The following is a 16,291-nucleotide window of genomic DNA, read 5'->3' as shown; positions in this document are numbered from 1 at the left end:
GAGTGGTCTCAGGATGCCACATTCCAGACAAGGCTGGCTTTGCTTAGCCTGGCGAATCTGCTTTGGAGGTCTGGGCATTGTGTTGGCCTGTCTCTATCTGGGTAAGTCAGCTTCCTACCAATGCTCTTGGTGTGCACAGAGGTTCTGCCCTGTTTGCAATTGCTGAAGTATGCACTTAGCAAAGCACCCCTCCTGCTGCTTCGAGCTTATCAGCCAGGAGTTGTTTAACCATTCAGCTGCCCCCCTCACCATACATCCTACCAGAAGCATCCTGCTTTGCCATGCATTGCATCAGATACTGGCTACCCTCCAGCATCTCCATGTGGGTGGTCCTAGCTCACTATTTAATTAAATAGTTCTTCCCATGCAGCTTCTTTGGAAACCATTTATAGAGAAATGAGCCTTATGAGCTCTCACTGCTCTGTAAACCATGACAGATCTGCAGACAATCCACTTCATTTTGGAGTTTGAGGCAAGCTAGCTAGGTATCCATTCCTAGCTCATCAGAAGACACTGTGATGTGTAGATTCTTTCCCTGAATAACGTCTATATAGTCACTAAACAACAGCTTGTGTCAGACAGGTGATATGTTTGGGATGCATGCTTAAACATAATTAAAATCCATGCTTCAAGAGACACACCATATTGTAATTAGTATAAATGCAGTAATGGAGGTTTGTAAAATATACCTGGAAGTATTGGAGATACAGGAATTCTCTTAACACAGTGTAGGGGGAAGAATGAAACAAAGAGGAAACAAGCATTAGAAGATGGGAACTGTAAGAAATGGCCATTCCCATCAGGAATGAGACATCAACTCTAAGAAATAGCATGAGCACCTGGTGAAAACACAGAATGAAGTCAGACTCCTGGTTTAGCTTCTGCCACCATAGTCAATGTCTTCTGTGTCAGGCCAGTGCAATACCTTTTACCCATTAACCAGAATGTCCTAGGTCATTGCTAAATGACTTCACTGCTATACCTAGTGAATTATTAGCAATGCTAATCTCCCTGCACACCTGGCTGAAATATGCAACAGTCCAATGTGAGAATGCACTGAACCGCGTAGTTCACTCAGCATCTGCCGACGTTTCTAGTACGTAGTATCTAAGAATTTTCACATCCCAACACTGAGCAGCTGTGATAACTATGTCTTCCAGAGTGTAGCGAGTTAAGAAAAGTAATAAAGCAAATTATTTCTTTAATAATATAGAACATGTATGTAATAAATTAAAAAACAAACTCAGATTTTAACAATAGCTTGCGGGCTTCTCACACTGACACACTCTCAAATGCTCAAGTTTTGTTTTGTTCTTCTGTTTCCTGATCACAATTTCATCTCTAATCCATTTATAACCTGTATAATCTGCAGGGACCCTTCCATACACATGTACACTTAAAACTCTGCTACTTTCTCCAGATGCCTTCAGCCCAACTTTCAAAAATTTAAAAGTGTCCTTGCAGTATATCTATACTATAGTCTAATTGCTCTGCACACACAGGTGGATCTCCTTCATCCCAAACACATCACCTGGTTTAAGATCTCCAAACACACAACTGCTATTGGTTGCTAACATATTTAACTAATATCACTTTTAGGTGATTTCTTCCTGCTCCTTTTCCATCTCCTTCTCCACCAAATACATTCATCTTTTAAATACAAACTCTAGGCTTATCATCTCATGGAAACTTTCCATGTGTTAGGAATGTTAATTTGTTCCCCAGTGACATCTCATGCTTGGCTTGTCTCTCTATCATACCATCATTCTAGATGCTCCCCAAAGCTAAAGTTTTATTTTTCTTGATTTTGTCCATTCAACTTCTTGAATAGAGCTAAGAGTACATCTGAATAAATATCTAATTAAAAATAAAACATAGTTGAAGAATTCTAAAACCAGGTTTTACTTGAGATATGCTAGACATTCAAATATGAGATTGCCACTCAGAGGGGTGTTGGAAGGTGCAGATTTTTAGCATTGAGGGTTATAGGGAGAGTGTATAAGGAGGAGCAATCTTTCAGTCCATCCCTGAGGACAGCCTGATGTCAGGTCATCACAGCAAACCTAGAGGAGGTGATTCAGTTGAGCAGGACTTTCAGTTCAGAGCAGCTCAGTGGTGCACTGTGTTTCTTCTGCTGGCCAGTCCTGCCCTCCCCACTAATAAGCTACAAGGCGAACTGGACAGCAGTTTTGCATTGGATGAAAGACAACTGTACACTGAAGAAAGAGCAAGGTGTATGCTCAAATAGTAGTGTTAACATATCCCATGGTTAAATGAAAGCAGAAGACTGAGGGAGCTCTTGCTAGCAGTAGAAGGAGAATGGCTTGAAAGAGAGCTCTTAAGGAAAACATCGCAATTGAGAAAATACCTTAAGTGAATGTTGAAAAGTAACTAGGACGTAGTAGTTAAGAAAAGGGGAAAGTGGAGTTGGAGATTTAGCTCAGTGGTACAGCGCTGGCCTAGCAAAAGCAAGGCTCTAGATTTGGTCCTCAGCTCTGGAAAAGAAAGGGAGGGAGGGAGGAAAGGAGGAAGGGAGGGAGGAAGGGAGGGAGGAAGGAAGGGAGGGACAGAAAGAATGAAAGAAAGAAAGAAAGAAAGAAAGAAAGAAAGAAAGAAAGAAAGAAAGGAAAGGAAAGGAAAGGAAGAAAGAAAAAGAAAAAAGAGGGAAAGCAAAAAAGCCTTTAAAAAGAAGGCAGATGCTGCACCTGTGTAACACACTCAGGAAAACTCAGGTTATTGAACCTACAGCACAGCCTCCCTGCCTGGGAATGGCTTGGACTATCTTCTCAAGGAGTCAGGGCTCCTCTTATGCTCTGGGCATAAAGCTGAGAAGCTGAAATCAATGTAAAAACAGTAGATAGCTTAAGGTGGCCTGAGCTGAAGCTGACAAAGTCTCATGTGCAACTAAGATTTACCTCTCAGGAGAATAAAGTGGATGCCCTGGAGCAGGGAGACACAGCATGGGTATGACGCCCAGAGAGAAGGCTTGAGGTTACACACATGGGGGGACACTGTGTGCTGAGAACACAGCAAAAGTCACCTAGGGAAGCATATAATTCAAATCGAATGTGCTCATTTATTGGGGGAAAAATGTGTCAAATACAGTGACGAAGAACACCAAGCACCCAGGGATAGGCATGGCCACAATTCTCTTGGCAGCCAGGATTTAGGCCTCAAGTGTTTCCTGTGAATCAGTCAGGAAGCATTTCTGCCACAGCTATATGGTGATTTCACCCAGAAGTGACATGCCTCTGAGGCCCCTAATTACAAGCACCTGACATGGTTTATTTTTTAAATGATCGAGTTTTTTTCCCTGCTAAATGGTCCTGGAGGATGGTCCAGAAGCCATTCCTGTGAAAGTCGAGTGCACCCTTGTGAATTCCAAACATTTAAATGGAGAACGGTTCTAGAAGTGTAAATCATCTTTAAAATTGGGGCATTGAATGTATGAAATGTGAAAATGTTCAAATAAAGTACGTAGGACATGTATTTCATTACTGGTCAAACTATCAGGGAATTGATAGCAAAGGTGCCATTGCTGAAAACACTTTAAACATATTTAATGCACAAAGCATCACTGTACTTGTTTCGTTCTACACTCACAGTTATTTCTTTGTGTACACATTTTCATAAGCTTTCTATTTATGAATATCTTTAAATTCATAGAAATTTTATCCAAGAAGTAATCTCTTGAGTGTTAATGTTGTACGTTAATGATGATGCATTTGTGAAATTGAGACGTAATCATGGTGAATTGCTGTTAAACTACAGACCTCTGGTCTTCACACATGTCCTTTTGCTGTTGCTGTACCATCAGGATTCCATGCTGTGTTCCTTTTGCCTGACCTTGGCCATTTTGAGCCATGATCAGGTATTTTCTAGAATGTTCCTTAACTTGGACTTGTCTGATGATACTGTCGAGATCAGACTGAGTTGTGGGTTGTGATGAAAGCCATAGAGATGAAGTGCCCTTGCTTCTTGCCAGGGGATGTGCAGCTGCATGACTCATCTCTGAGGGTGTTAACTGTAATTACTTTGTTAGGGGGGATGGCTGCCATAATTCTCCACTGTAAAGAAGATTTTCTAAAAAAATTGCTTTTCACATTCCATGCTTTAGAGGCAGGAATTGAATGCAATACAACCAATGTGAGGGAAGCTACACCCCATGTCCCGGAGGAGGAAACATCTCTACCAGCTGCTCGGACTTATTTGGAGAGCTCTATAAATTATATTAGTCTCTTCTCTCCATTTATTTAGCGACACAAACATATTCATGTGAACTCCTAAGTACTGTCTTTTGCCACCCAGAGTGATAAAACAAAACTTGTAATACAGGTTACTGACAAACTGGATCATATATTTCTCACAGTTACACAGTTTGAGAATCTGACTGTGGTAGGGGGTGCAGAGAGTCAGTGTCCACTGGAGCCCATTCCCTGCTCATAGAAAGGCATCTTGTCCTTATTCACCCTGTCCTCACATGCAACAAAAAAGAATGGAATCATCCAGGTACTTTTGTCATTCACCAGGGCTCCATCCACTTCACTTATTTACCCCACAAAGGCCTCTCCTCTAACACCACATGAGCTTACATGAAGCTCCATTCTACAGCAGCTACTTAGTTCTTTATTCAGAATTGGCACGCAATCACCATATATACAAATATTGTTGTTGTTGCACAAGTTAATCTACCTTTGGCCACTGGGAATTCTTTTAGGGTGCTTCTTGCTTTGACCTGCCAGATAATTACTTTTACCATTTTCCTTACTTTCTGGCTCTATAAGATAGCACTTGGGAGTCTGAGATGGGAGGACCGTGAATTCCAGGTCATCCTGGGCTACATAGGGAGTCCCTCTATTACCCTGTCCTCAAGTCTAGAATTTGCATTTCTCTGGAGTCTAGCTCCTCTCGTAGGAGATCAGTATTTACCTATCAATGTGGGTAGCAATCTCTTGCTTAGGTATTTGTTTCCCATTGCTCATCTCGTTTTTAGAACAGACCACAACAGTCATCCTGTCCTGTTATTCTTGCTGCTAAAATCAGTTTTGTGGCTTGAGAACTTTTTAAAAATATAATTTCCTGGCTCCACCACTGGGAACAAAAGCTCAGTAAGTCTGTAGGTGGGCAGTGGGCGGTGTTCTTGGTGTTGCTGTTGCTATGTGGCCATGTAGCCATGCTAGTCAGGACAGAAAATAAATCAAGAATTACTATATATGTAATTAATTCTATCCATTTCACCGTGGTATATAATGAGGCCAAGAGTGTGCAACACATGCCCAAAGCTACACAGCAAAGAAATCGGCCCACTTCTTTCTTTTAGTCCAACAGCTGCTCTGCTGACACAGACTCTCAACACGTGTTCATCAACACACTTTGAGTAAGCAACTTCATCCTGGCTCTTGGGAGCTTTAAGAAACCTGTGCTCAGACAGACATTCTGGTTTCAGGAATCTCAGTACAATGTCACAGCTACATTTGTTTTAAGGCCATGAAAAGGGATCAGTGAGTAGCCAGGGTTAAGAAATTTGTCTAATGAATAAGCCAGTCCTATCTGGGAAAGATACTCCATAGTGAGCTTCCCTTCTTCTGCCATCTCACAAGTGATGTTTTCTTTTATATTACATAACTTGCCTTCTCAGCGTCATCCATTTACTTTAATAAACGTTTGTAACGCCTACTTTGTGCCACTTAGTAGGAAGAAGACAAGATTAGGGACACAAATCAGCTAATGTCCTTTCCCTTTCCAGAGCTTAAAATAGATCAGCGGCACCCTTACATAATGCTGGCCAGTAGAAGAACAAGTGGAGATGAGGATGAAAAGCTTCACAGAGTCCAAGGAAATGGGAGTTGAAGGGATGAGAGGCGTTGTTGACTTTATACGGTTGTGCCTGTTGTGCCCAGACTCTGAATGCTCCCAAACCACTAAAAGACCAGTTCTGATGCAAAAAGCAGAGTGTTTTTTTATTAACAAGTTAACTGGGTTAACTCAGGACCTCCATTGGTAGGACACAGCAGGTAGAGCAGGATGGACTCAGAGCAGCAGTGAGGCAGGGAATATATTGGGGTAGAGCAAGTGAAAGACCCCCGAAGAGGTACTTTCGTAGAAGGAGACCCGCACCCAGGAATCAGCGGGACCACAGACTTGGATGCAAAACCGCAAGAGGTTTTATTAGAGACGCGGGTACCCGGGGCAACTTAGCTTCTGTGTGGCTAAGCGCGCCAGCCAAGGGAAAGGGGTCCTTATATAGGGAAAAAGGCGCAAGCTAGAAGCAGGGATTCTATTGGATAATTCTAATGAGGCATTGTACAGAGCTATTCCCATTGGTCAATGTAAATGAGGCGCTATACAGGGTTATTCAAATGAGGCGAAGTATAGAGTCATTCAAATGAGGTGAAACACAGAGTCTTTTAAATGAGGCGAAATACAGAATCATTTCTATTGGATGGTTCAAATGAGACATAGAGCCATTCCAGATCAGCATATTCTCAAGGTCTGGTGTTTGGTACAACAGACTCAATTCCCTCCGCGTCCGGATAGCTGACCTTGGGACGAAGGGTGGGGGTGTGGGGGCGGGGCCCCGGGCCGGCCTAACTGGTGCTCGCCCTCGGGCCGGCCCACCTGGTGCTCGTTGCTCGGCCCCAGCCCCGAGGCGCGGTGCCAGGCGGGGCGGGCCGGGGGCGCGAGCCCTGCCGGGGTGAAGGCTTGGGAGGCCCCGGCAGCTCCGCGGCCCCTGTGTCCTTGGCCTTGGAGGCGGCTCCCCGCTCGCAGCTCCTGGACAAGCAGCACCGCTGCTCTCCCAGCTCAAGTTCCCCTTCCAGGCGCCGCCCACGCTGCATTCTCCAGCCCCTGGCCGAACCCTGGCCCTGCCCTGCTCAGTCCCCGCCGCGCTGCCCTCAGTCAACTGCTCTTCCCGCCTGCTCCAGAGAGAACACCCAGCACCGGCACAGGCGGGGAAGACAGAGGGGCAGGGGGCATGCAGAAGCATTCCGAGCGGAGCGGGTCTTTCACAAGGGGAGTGTCTGGTGGGTCCGCTAGTTGCATGGCAACAGTCTCAGGATTGGTGCACCTCCAAGCTCGGGCAACCTGTCCTGAGTTGATTGGTCAGCTGCAGGTGCAGGAAAGTTGCTATGCGTAGAGGCCCTCCCAGGGTGGTTGTTATGCTAAGCATCCCACAATTATCAGTAAAGCATATCCAGAGCCTGCCAGCTGACTTCTGATTGGTTCTTTGCTCATGGAGGGTATCTGGCTTCCTAGTGATTTAGGGCAAAGTTAGGCAAGGTTGGGGGTGGGGAGCTCAGCACATGTTGCTGAGTTAGAGGCCTACATCTTGCTAGATCTTCTCTGCAGCCTGTCATGGCTGCCAAAGTAGGGAGCTGTGAGAGGGGGTCTGGGCCCTTCAATATTGATACTTTGTTGTCTGGCTGAGCAAGATTTGCCTTACTTTTGACACTTTATTACCATCCATGAATGGCATTTACCAAAGCTGTAGTGTAGTGATATATTGTTTGTAGTCTAACAAATAAAGCTTGCCTGAAGATCAGAATGCAAAGTTAAGCCACTAGTTAACCACACATCTAGTTAAGAGCTAAGCCACTAGTTAGCCACACGAGTACACACTAAGCCACCAGTTAGCTATAGAGGACAGGCAGTGGTGGCCATACCTTTAATACCAGCACTCACCAGACAGAGGCAGATGGATCTTTGTGAGTTCAAGGCCACCTTGGGCTATTTGAGAGTGAATCAGTTTAAAAGAGAACTAGAGCTCACACCTTTAATGCCAGCACTAGAGAAACTGTAAGGCAGACTTCTCTGAAGCAGTCTGAGGTTTGGTGGAGAGCATTGTAGTCTGAATGCAGTCACTCTGAGGACTGGATCCTTGACTCCCTCTTTGGTCTGAGCCTTGTAGAGGTAAGAACTCTCTAGTAGATGGCTGCTTTGCTTTTCTGATCTTCAGCTTTAACCCCAATATCTGTTTCTGGGTTTTTATTAATCATGTTACACTGTAGCTTTTCAGGGAATCCAGAAGTCTTACTATTTCCTCTGGAAAAAAAAAAAAGTCATTAGAATCATGTGTTGGCTAACATGGTTATTGGCCTAGGTCTTGATTAAGCTCCCCAGAGCAGGAGGCTGAGCAAACCATGTTAACAATGACTCCAGCTGTAGGGAAACTCACGTTATTTTTAGGCATCTTGAGTGAAAATTGCTTTGTCCCATCACAGGGCAACGCTTTTATTACTGTTTTTACTGCTGGTAAATTAGATTGCGTGTTGTAGAAATTATGTATAACTAGACCGTTTTTAATATTTGCTACTGTAATCATTTCTGTAATTATGATTCAGAAGCACTGCTGCAAGCTGTTCAGAGGAAGGCTACTTTACAGAGTCCTAATGATGGTATCTACAGAAAATTCTGTTCTCAAAGGCCCTGCTAGCAAGCACCTCCCTGGTGATGTGAGGCACATAAGCTTCCTCAGACGCTGTTAATGAGTTTGATTTATGATGGTAGTGGCTCAATATGACATGCCATTTGGGTGTCTGACTATTTATATTCAAGCCTTGAGTCTATCTTTCCTCATCACTTGGGAAAAGAAAGAGACCTGCTAGAATCTGAAGCCAATAAGCTTTGTAAGGCTATAGTGTTCACACATCACATTTTCTTGTAAAAACTGTCTGCTGAGTGCAAGGTCAAGCCAAGCAACTGCATACCAAGAGCAAGCTATGTGATGTCGTGTGTTGAATAAGGGCTGATTATTAATCAAGCAATGACTGCAACACTAACTGCAGGTATTGCCTAACATGGGTCAGTGTGTAGTTTTCACAGAGTTAGGTGATGCCCTCACAGCTGTTGGCTTCTGGTTTGAGCTTTTGGTGTATTGCTTTCTATTCCTCCTATTGTTAGAAGATGAATATGTATGTATTGTGGAAGCACATCCCTTTCTGTGAATTAAGTCTTGGACGTTAGCAAAGTAAGGGTGACCTATAACAGTATGACTCATTTGTTTTCCAGGATTTCCTGTTCTCCAAGTATGTCTTTTATCTACTGCCTAAACATTATGGTGCCTAACCATTATATATGAACTTTGGGGGTGGGGAATTGGTTACTTTTTTGTTGATGTTATGAAATTCAGTTATCAGTGGAACTACGTGGTGAGTTCTCATATATTTGCATAACTGCATTTAGCTAAAAGGATCAAGTCACCTTGCCCAAAATGAAATATGTCACCTGTATATGTAGTGAATTGTACCATGCCATGGCATCAGACTATTCATGAGAGGTGAGCAGGGACTCAAGCCTTGGACTGATATTACACAACTATATCAGTTACCCTTTTTTTCTGAGGCCTTTTCTTTTTTTTCCTTAGATCTATAATTGGCAAAAAAGTTTATATACTAATGTATGTAGTGATAATTTGAGCTAGATAGACATTGTGAAATGCTTATCACAAGGAGTTGACAGCATCTCACATAGTGTGATGGTTGATTCCATTGTCAACTTAAGGGGATTGGAATCCATTTGGGAGACACCTTTCTGGGTATTTTTTCCAGGAAGGATTAACTGAAGGGGAGGACCACCATCATGGTAGACCACACCTTCCTGTTTCCAGAGAGTATTAACTGAAAGGGAAGACCACTCTCGTGATAGACCATACCTTCTGACTTGTTGCCCAGATATAAAGAAATCTAAGGAAAACAGTTGATGTGCCTTCACTTCCTAATTGAGTGTACCTGTCACTGTGGCTGACATTGGACTCTGGCCTCTCCCGCCTTCCAAAGTACAATGAGCAGTACTCCAGGAACCCTCCAGATCTTCAGCGTGGTTTGGGACTCTGAAATATCCAACTCTGTGGGGTGAGAAACCACTGGATTTTCTGCTTCTTCAGTAGACAGGTGCCTATTTGGGGACTATTTAGTCACTATGATGTAAGCTAATCTATATATACAATATATGTATATATACAGACAGACAGACATATAGATATAGACATAGATTCTGTTCATCTAGACGACCCTGCCCAATACACAGTTACCTTTTGTGGTGTGCTTCTGTGTATATATTGGTAGGAACACCAATTTACTCTCTCAGCAAATTTCATCCTTAACTGTAGTCATCCCTATGAAAGACACACATCCTCTCTGAGCCCTTTGTCTCACTAGAAAATATATTCAGTATTTTTCCAACCTCATCAATTTTTTTAAGCCCAGCTTTACTGCATGAGAGGGACAGCTAGCCTGAGGTCTAGGAGAAGACATCAGAACAAGAAGGCAGAAATGCTTTACTGTATTCCTGGAGGTGTAGTGCTTCCCCATGGTGGGTTAAATTTACCCCGGACACTGGAGCATGGCTAGCTGAGAGCCCTCTTAGTTCAAAGGACTTTTATTTCCCCCCCAAAGGAACAGATCAGAAACACTTTGTATCCCTTGGGAAGAATTTTGCAATCTTAGCTATTTGGTAAGCTTGACAGGTGGCATGCTATATGCCTACAACAACATCTAAAAGTCCTTTAGATGAGACAGAAAGAGCAGTGGCCACAGGGCAGTCACCTCCTGACAAGCTCCATTGAAGTGTGACAAACTTTTGAAACTCTCATCTGTCCTTCTGGCTGTCTACTTTCCTCTCTGAGTCTCTTTCATCATATTCTGAACAGTAACCTGTGACCTGGTTTCTGATCTTTCTCTGCTGTTCATCCACCTGCATTTCTGTTTCTCTCTTCCTCTCTGTTCCTCTCCATTTCCCTCCATATACAGCTTTTTGTTTGAGCAATTTTTTTTTGTTTGAGATCAGAGAAAAAGATGAAAGTACATAGCATTTTTTCCTTCATAACTACTAAGGATGACAACCAACCAAAGTAATGTTAAGGGAACATGAAATTTAACTGGGATACCATTCCCATGGAACGCCTTGCTCTCTTTATGTGTGGCATTCTTTCTCTCTTCTTGATGCTTTGGGAATGTTGATGACAATATTGACCCAACTAAAGCAGAGATAACTGGTGAAATCCACTTACATGCATTCACCTTCAAATTCTCCTTCATAAAGATCCCGTTAAGAACACTGGTATCCCTTTGTCTTTTTTTTTATTTTTGTGTCACTAATCAGCTTCCTGTCTGCTCATCCTTAACCAAAACTAAAAATGTTCCATGAGTTAGGTCAATGACATCATTCAAACACTATCACCTAGGTAATGGAATAATTGCCATAGCAACAGAGCCTTTATCTTTCAGTACCCACAACATTTTGACAGATGGGAAAGAATGAAGATTTAAAGCAGGACATAAATGTATTACATATTACTGGCCAAAGTCATAGTACTTTCTTACAAATCACCATATTTCATAAAGATTAAATTGAATGTGAGGTGAATATAATGCTATTTACCTGAGGTTAACTTTGCTTTTGTGCTAAAGGATATCCTCTCCTTTGAAAACCTGAAATTAGATCATTAATTGCAGAGATATTAATAACAGTATGTTTAAAAAGTTAAAATTTTTATGACAGTATAAAGGCTATTGTAGGATTATCCTACCAACTGATCACCGAAGTGTCTCTGATTCTTGCATGTATAACCTGTATCTCATGAAAATTTTTCAGAAGTGCTCTTCTTGAAATTTTTCATGCATGTGTGTATGGGTCTAGTGTGCATATGTACATGTGTGTGGGAGGATGTGCTCCTGTATCCTTTGCGCACCTGTGTATTGAAAACAGGGATTTATGTGGTGTTCCTCTATTGCTCTACACTTCAAATTCTGAGAGGACCTCTTAGAGAAACTGTACTAGTGCTTTGCTAGAATTTTTGGCCATCATGCTCCGGCCATCCACTTGTCTCTCCTCTCCACTATTTTCACAGTACCCCAACACTAGAGTCACAGGTGTATGTCAACATGGATGAGTTTTATGTGTGTGCTAAGAATCAAAATTTAGCAAAGTCCTTTGTCCCCTGAACCATCTTCTCTGCTCTTCTTTCATTTATGCACTCATAAGAATTAACTGTATTCAATCTTGACTATGTTTATGTCTCTCTATTGTGTGTATAAGTGTGCATGGGGTTTTCTCCATACACATGGTAAACACAATGTGCGTTTTCGGGGGACTTGTTATCTCATGGCTGAATTTACCTCCTAGTTAAAGAAAAGGAAGGCCGAAAGGTCACTTATGTATTTTCCTGCTGCCACCCAAACAATAAAACAAAATATGATAATCAATTTAATTTTTCACTCTTAATTGACTCATCTCTGAGGAAATTACTACTTAATAGAAGTAGGCCCAGTAAATTATCTTCTGTTGAACAAATCTCTAAGCAGTTCAGGGAACCACAGCAGGACATCGATTTGAATAAAAATAATGCTTAATGATAATATGTCCTGGGCTTTTTCAGTGAATGAATATTAACTTTACTAATGAGATCATCTCAGTTATAGGAAAAATGATTTTTCCTCATAAGTGATAGGTGTATGTACATATCCACATGGTCATTTACCAAGAAAGGGAGAGTCTCAATATCCAATCAAGGCCTTGAAAATGCTATTAGAATATGTTACTTGGACAATATTTGTAAATAGCACTCATTCACCTCTGAAATCTTTGGTGTTGTCTAGTTCATTGAAACTAATCTAACAACCTAAAGGGTTATTATTTCCTTCAGGGTTTTCATGGTATAGAGTCAAGCAGAGAACCAAAATCCCACCCACATACTTATTCTTAAATGGAAAATAATGCCCACGACATTATTTTTTCAGTCGTAGTCAGAAATCTCATGTCTCCTTTAGTTTTAGTCTCAGAACTGAGATTCATGAAAATCCATGATAAAACAATTGTGCTCATGTGAGTTCCTGTGTGTGTGTGTGTGTGTGTGTGTGTGTGTGTGTGTGTGTGTCTGTCTGTCTGTCTGTCTGTCATCTGTCTGTCGACTGTCTGTCTGTGTGTCTGAGTATCATGTTTTTGTGTGTGGGTGTGCACACACTTGCACAAGATCATTTTAATTCTCTGGAGGTCTTCACTAATTGAATGAGAAGGTCTCTATTTACTCAGGCAAGAAAATGAAGGTTTATTTCATTCATAAAGGGCAAAGCAATCCCAAAAGTAGTCATAGCACGTTGTAAAAATTAATCAGCCCTCAGGAGGTTACCTGTATAAATGGACAGTCTTTCACCCTATGTTGACCTTGCTACAAGTGATCGAGAGCTAGAACGTGGAATTTAAAGAGACAGAAATATATTTGTGTATTTGACCTAACAGCTTCCTAATGATGAGACACTGCTCTTCTCCAGGCATCTCGTAATCAGGAAATTAAAGTCAGAAGAAGATTATCCACTTAGGATTATTTGAAAATTATTTCATTTACAATGGATATAAAGTACTAGACACAGGCCTAGTACAAGGCAGGTATCAGTAAACCCTCACTGTTCATATATATTTATTCTATTTTCCCCAATACCATGCCCCTGGCTGTGATTAGAATTAAACCAGGGTTGAGTTGAAGGAGGAAAGGATCAATTTCAATCCAGTCGGAAACACTCATCTCAAGGGAAGTGGAAACAATGGAGGACTAATGAACTAATATATGTGGCAGCCCCCTGGTGAGATGTGCAAATGAACCCCCTCAAGCTTATTTTCAAGGATGTATGAGACACTCGAAATGCCAAAAAGAAATTATATTTCAATGAAAATCTCTGTGTAGTGTCTCTCTCATTGGGGAAGAAGGAGACTCATCTTAGTTACCACATGAAGATGAGTGAAAGAGGCCCCAGGACAACACGGGAACCCCATATTGCCTTCCTCTGGACTCTGCAAAGCAGCAACCACTGCCTGTTTCTGCTTAGTGAAGTAGAGAACTACACTCGACAGCACATGCTGGTCTGGGGTGGGGGCAAAAGAGGATCATGTCCCGCTCTGATGAGCACACAATAGCTACTCTTTTTGTAAGAGCCTAAGCCTGATGGTGAGACCCAAGAGAGCCTCAGTCAGGAAAGCCTGATGGCAAGACCCAAGGTGAAGGTTCAGATGGTTAGATCTCCAGAGTGAGGAAAGAAGTGAAAATAGGCAAAGGAAAACAAGTTATTGCCGAATTTTCCAGATGTGTGTGACATACCAAGTGAGAGGCTTTGGCAACACATTTGTCGGATGCCCCCTAAATTATTTTATGATTGTGCTATCAGCTCCTGTCTGTCAAAATAACAGTATGTCTTATGTAGAGTGGCGAGTCAACATCCCCGTTCACTTTCATCTTCAAGTAGGTCTGTCTCTGATCCAAGCAGCATGTTACCTTTATTAGCTTTGAAAGATGAAACTCCTTCTGAGATACGGCTTCTAGATTCTGACTGTTTGGGTCCTCTGTGGGGTAGGTAACATATTCTCTGCCTCCCAAAACTCCATTCAATTTCTCTGGCTAAGCAGCCTGCACAGAGTGTGGATTAAGCATGCATCGACTGTGCTCATTCTTGCATATGAATGCTGCCAACAAAGGCAGAGAGCATCAAGGGAGATCACTGGTACATATAAAGTAACAATCTAGGTGACAAGGAGGGCCCAAGGGTGATGCTGGGATCTCCCTGGGATGGGGAGATAGAATAGATTTCGTGGGTGGACTGGGGGTGGGTTGGAGATGGGAACATGAGGGTGGGGTGAGTACTGAAAGAGCCACCTGGAGAAGGGTCAGATAGAAACTTGGTGCAAGGGAAACTCCCAGGAATCTACAAGGATGACCCCAGTTAAGACTCCTAGCAATTGTGGATATGTAGCCTGAATTGGTCATTTCCTATGGATGGAATGAGATAGCAACCCAACCTCACAACCTTCCACCTATGTTCTGTCTTACCTATGGGATGTGCGGTTAAGAGTGGCACAGAGATTGTGGGAGTGGCAACCAATGACTATCCCAGCTTGAGACCCATGCCCATCCCTGATACCACATGGAGATGGAGTGTCAGAACACAGAGGCTGGATGGCCAGAGACCTAGGATAGAACCAAACACAACTGGAGAGGGGAAAACGTCAATGTAATGAGGCCTAACGATTTTCTGCTGTACTCATAGATTGGTGTCTAGCCCAATAGTCATCTGAGAGGCTTCTTCCAGCAACTCCTGGAAACAGATGCAGAGACTCACAGTCAATCATTTGGCTGAGCTCAGGGAGTCTTGCTGAAAGACAGAGAGGAAGGATTGTGGGAGCCAGCAGGATCAAGGACATCACAAGAAAACACACAGAATCAACTAACCTGGACTCATAGGTTCAGAGAGACAGAAACAACAACCAGGGAGCCTGCATGAGGCTGACCTAGGCCCATGGCATGAATGTGACAGTTGTGTATCTTGGTCTTCTTGTAGGTGGGAACTCTTAACAGCACAGGCTGTCTCTGACTCCTTTACTTGCTTTCGGGTCCTTATTCCTCATACTGGGTTGCCTTGCCCAGCCTTACTACAAGTCAAGCCTTGATACTTAGTCTTACTACAACTTGATAAGTCATGTTTGTCAATATTCATGGGATGCATGCCCTTTTCTGAATAGAAACAGAGGAGGCAGAAGGGAGGTATGGTGAGGAATTGGGAGCAGAGGAGAGGAGGGAGGGGAACTTCAGTGGGGATGTGAAATTAATTAATTAATAAATAGGTTAATTAATATTTTTTAAAAAGAGAAGAATGGGTAGCAATCTAACCAGTGTGCAACACAAATGAAAGGAATGTGGAAGCAGGAAGAGCAAACGTTCCAGTCTAACCTCAAGAATTATATGGTGAGTTTGAGACCAGCCCGTGTTACATGAGACTGTCTCAAGAATAAAGCAAAGTAATTTGATAGAAATCTTGAAAAATAATTGTGAGCTGCCATGTGGGTTGCTGGGAATTGAAACTGGGTCCACATGAAGAGCAGCCAGTGCTCTTACCCACTGAGCCATCTCTCCAGCCCCTGAAAAATAATTGTAATGAATACCACTGGAGGAAGAATAAACATGAAGTAATAAATAAAGGTTAAAAATAAACTAAAAGCAAATGGAGAGTTACAGCACAGAAATACCACTGAATTAGAAATAATTTAATACATTGTTTAGATAATAAAGTTCAGTCAAGTCTCAAGACAGTTAGAGAAACAGTTAGAGCAAGAGCAGCTGCCAAAGAGAATGAGAGAAAGAAGCAGCAGTGTTATAGAATTGTTATTGAAAAGTCGGTCTCCAACAGAAAAATACCATATTCTGAAAAAGGAAGAGAAGGTAGAGAGAACAGTAAATAAATAAATCACAATATTTCTTAAAATCCAGAGACTGGAGTTTCTCCCTTGAAAGGGCATTTTCTCTAGTATCATG

This window comes from Cricetulus griseus, chromosome 5, assembly GCF_003668045.3.
Source record: "Cricetulus griseus strain 17A/GY chromosome 5, alternate assembly CriGri-PICRH-1.0, whole genome shotgun sequence".
Taxonomy (NCBI): domain Eukaryota; kingdom Metazoa; phylum Chordata; class Mammalia; order Rodentia; family Cricetidae; genus Cricetulus; species Cricetulus griseus.
This window is presented reverse-complemented; position numbering follows the sequence as displayed.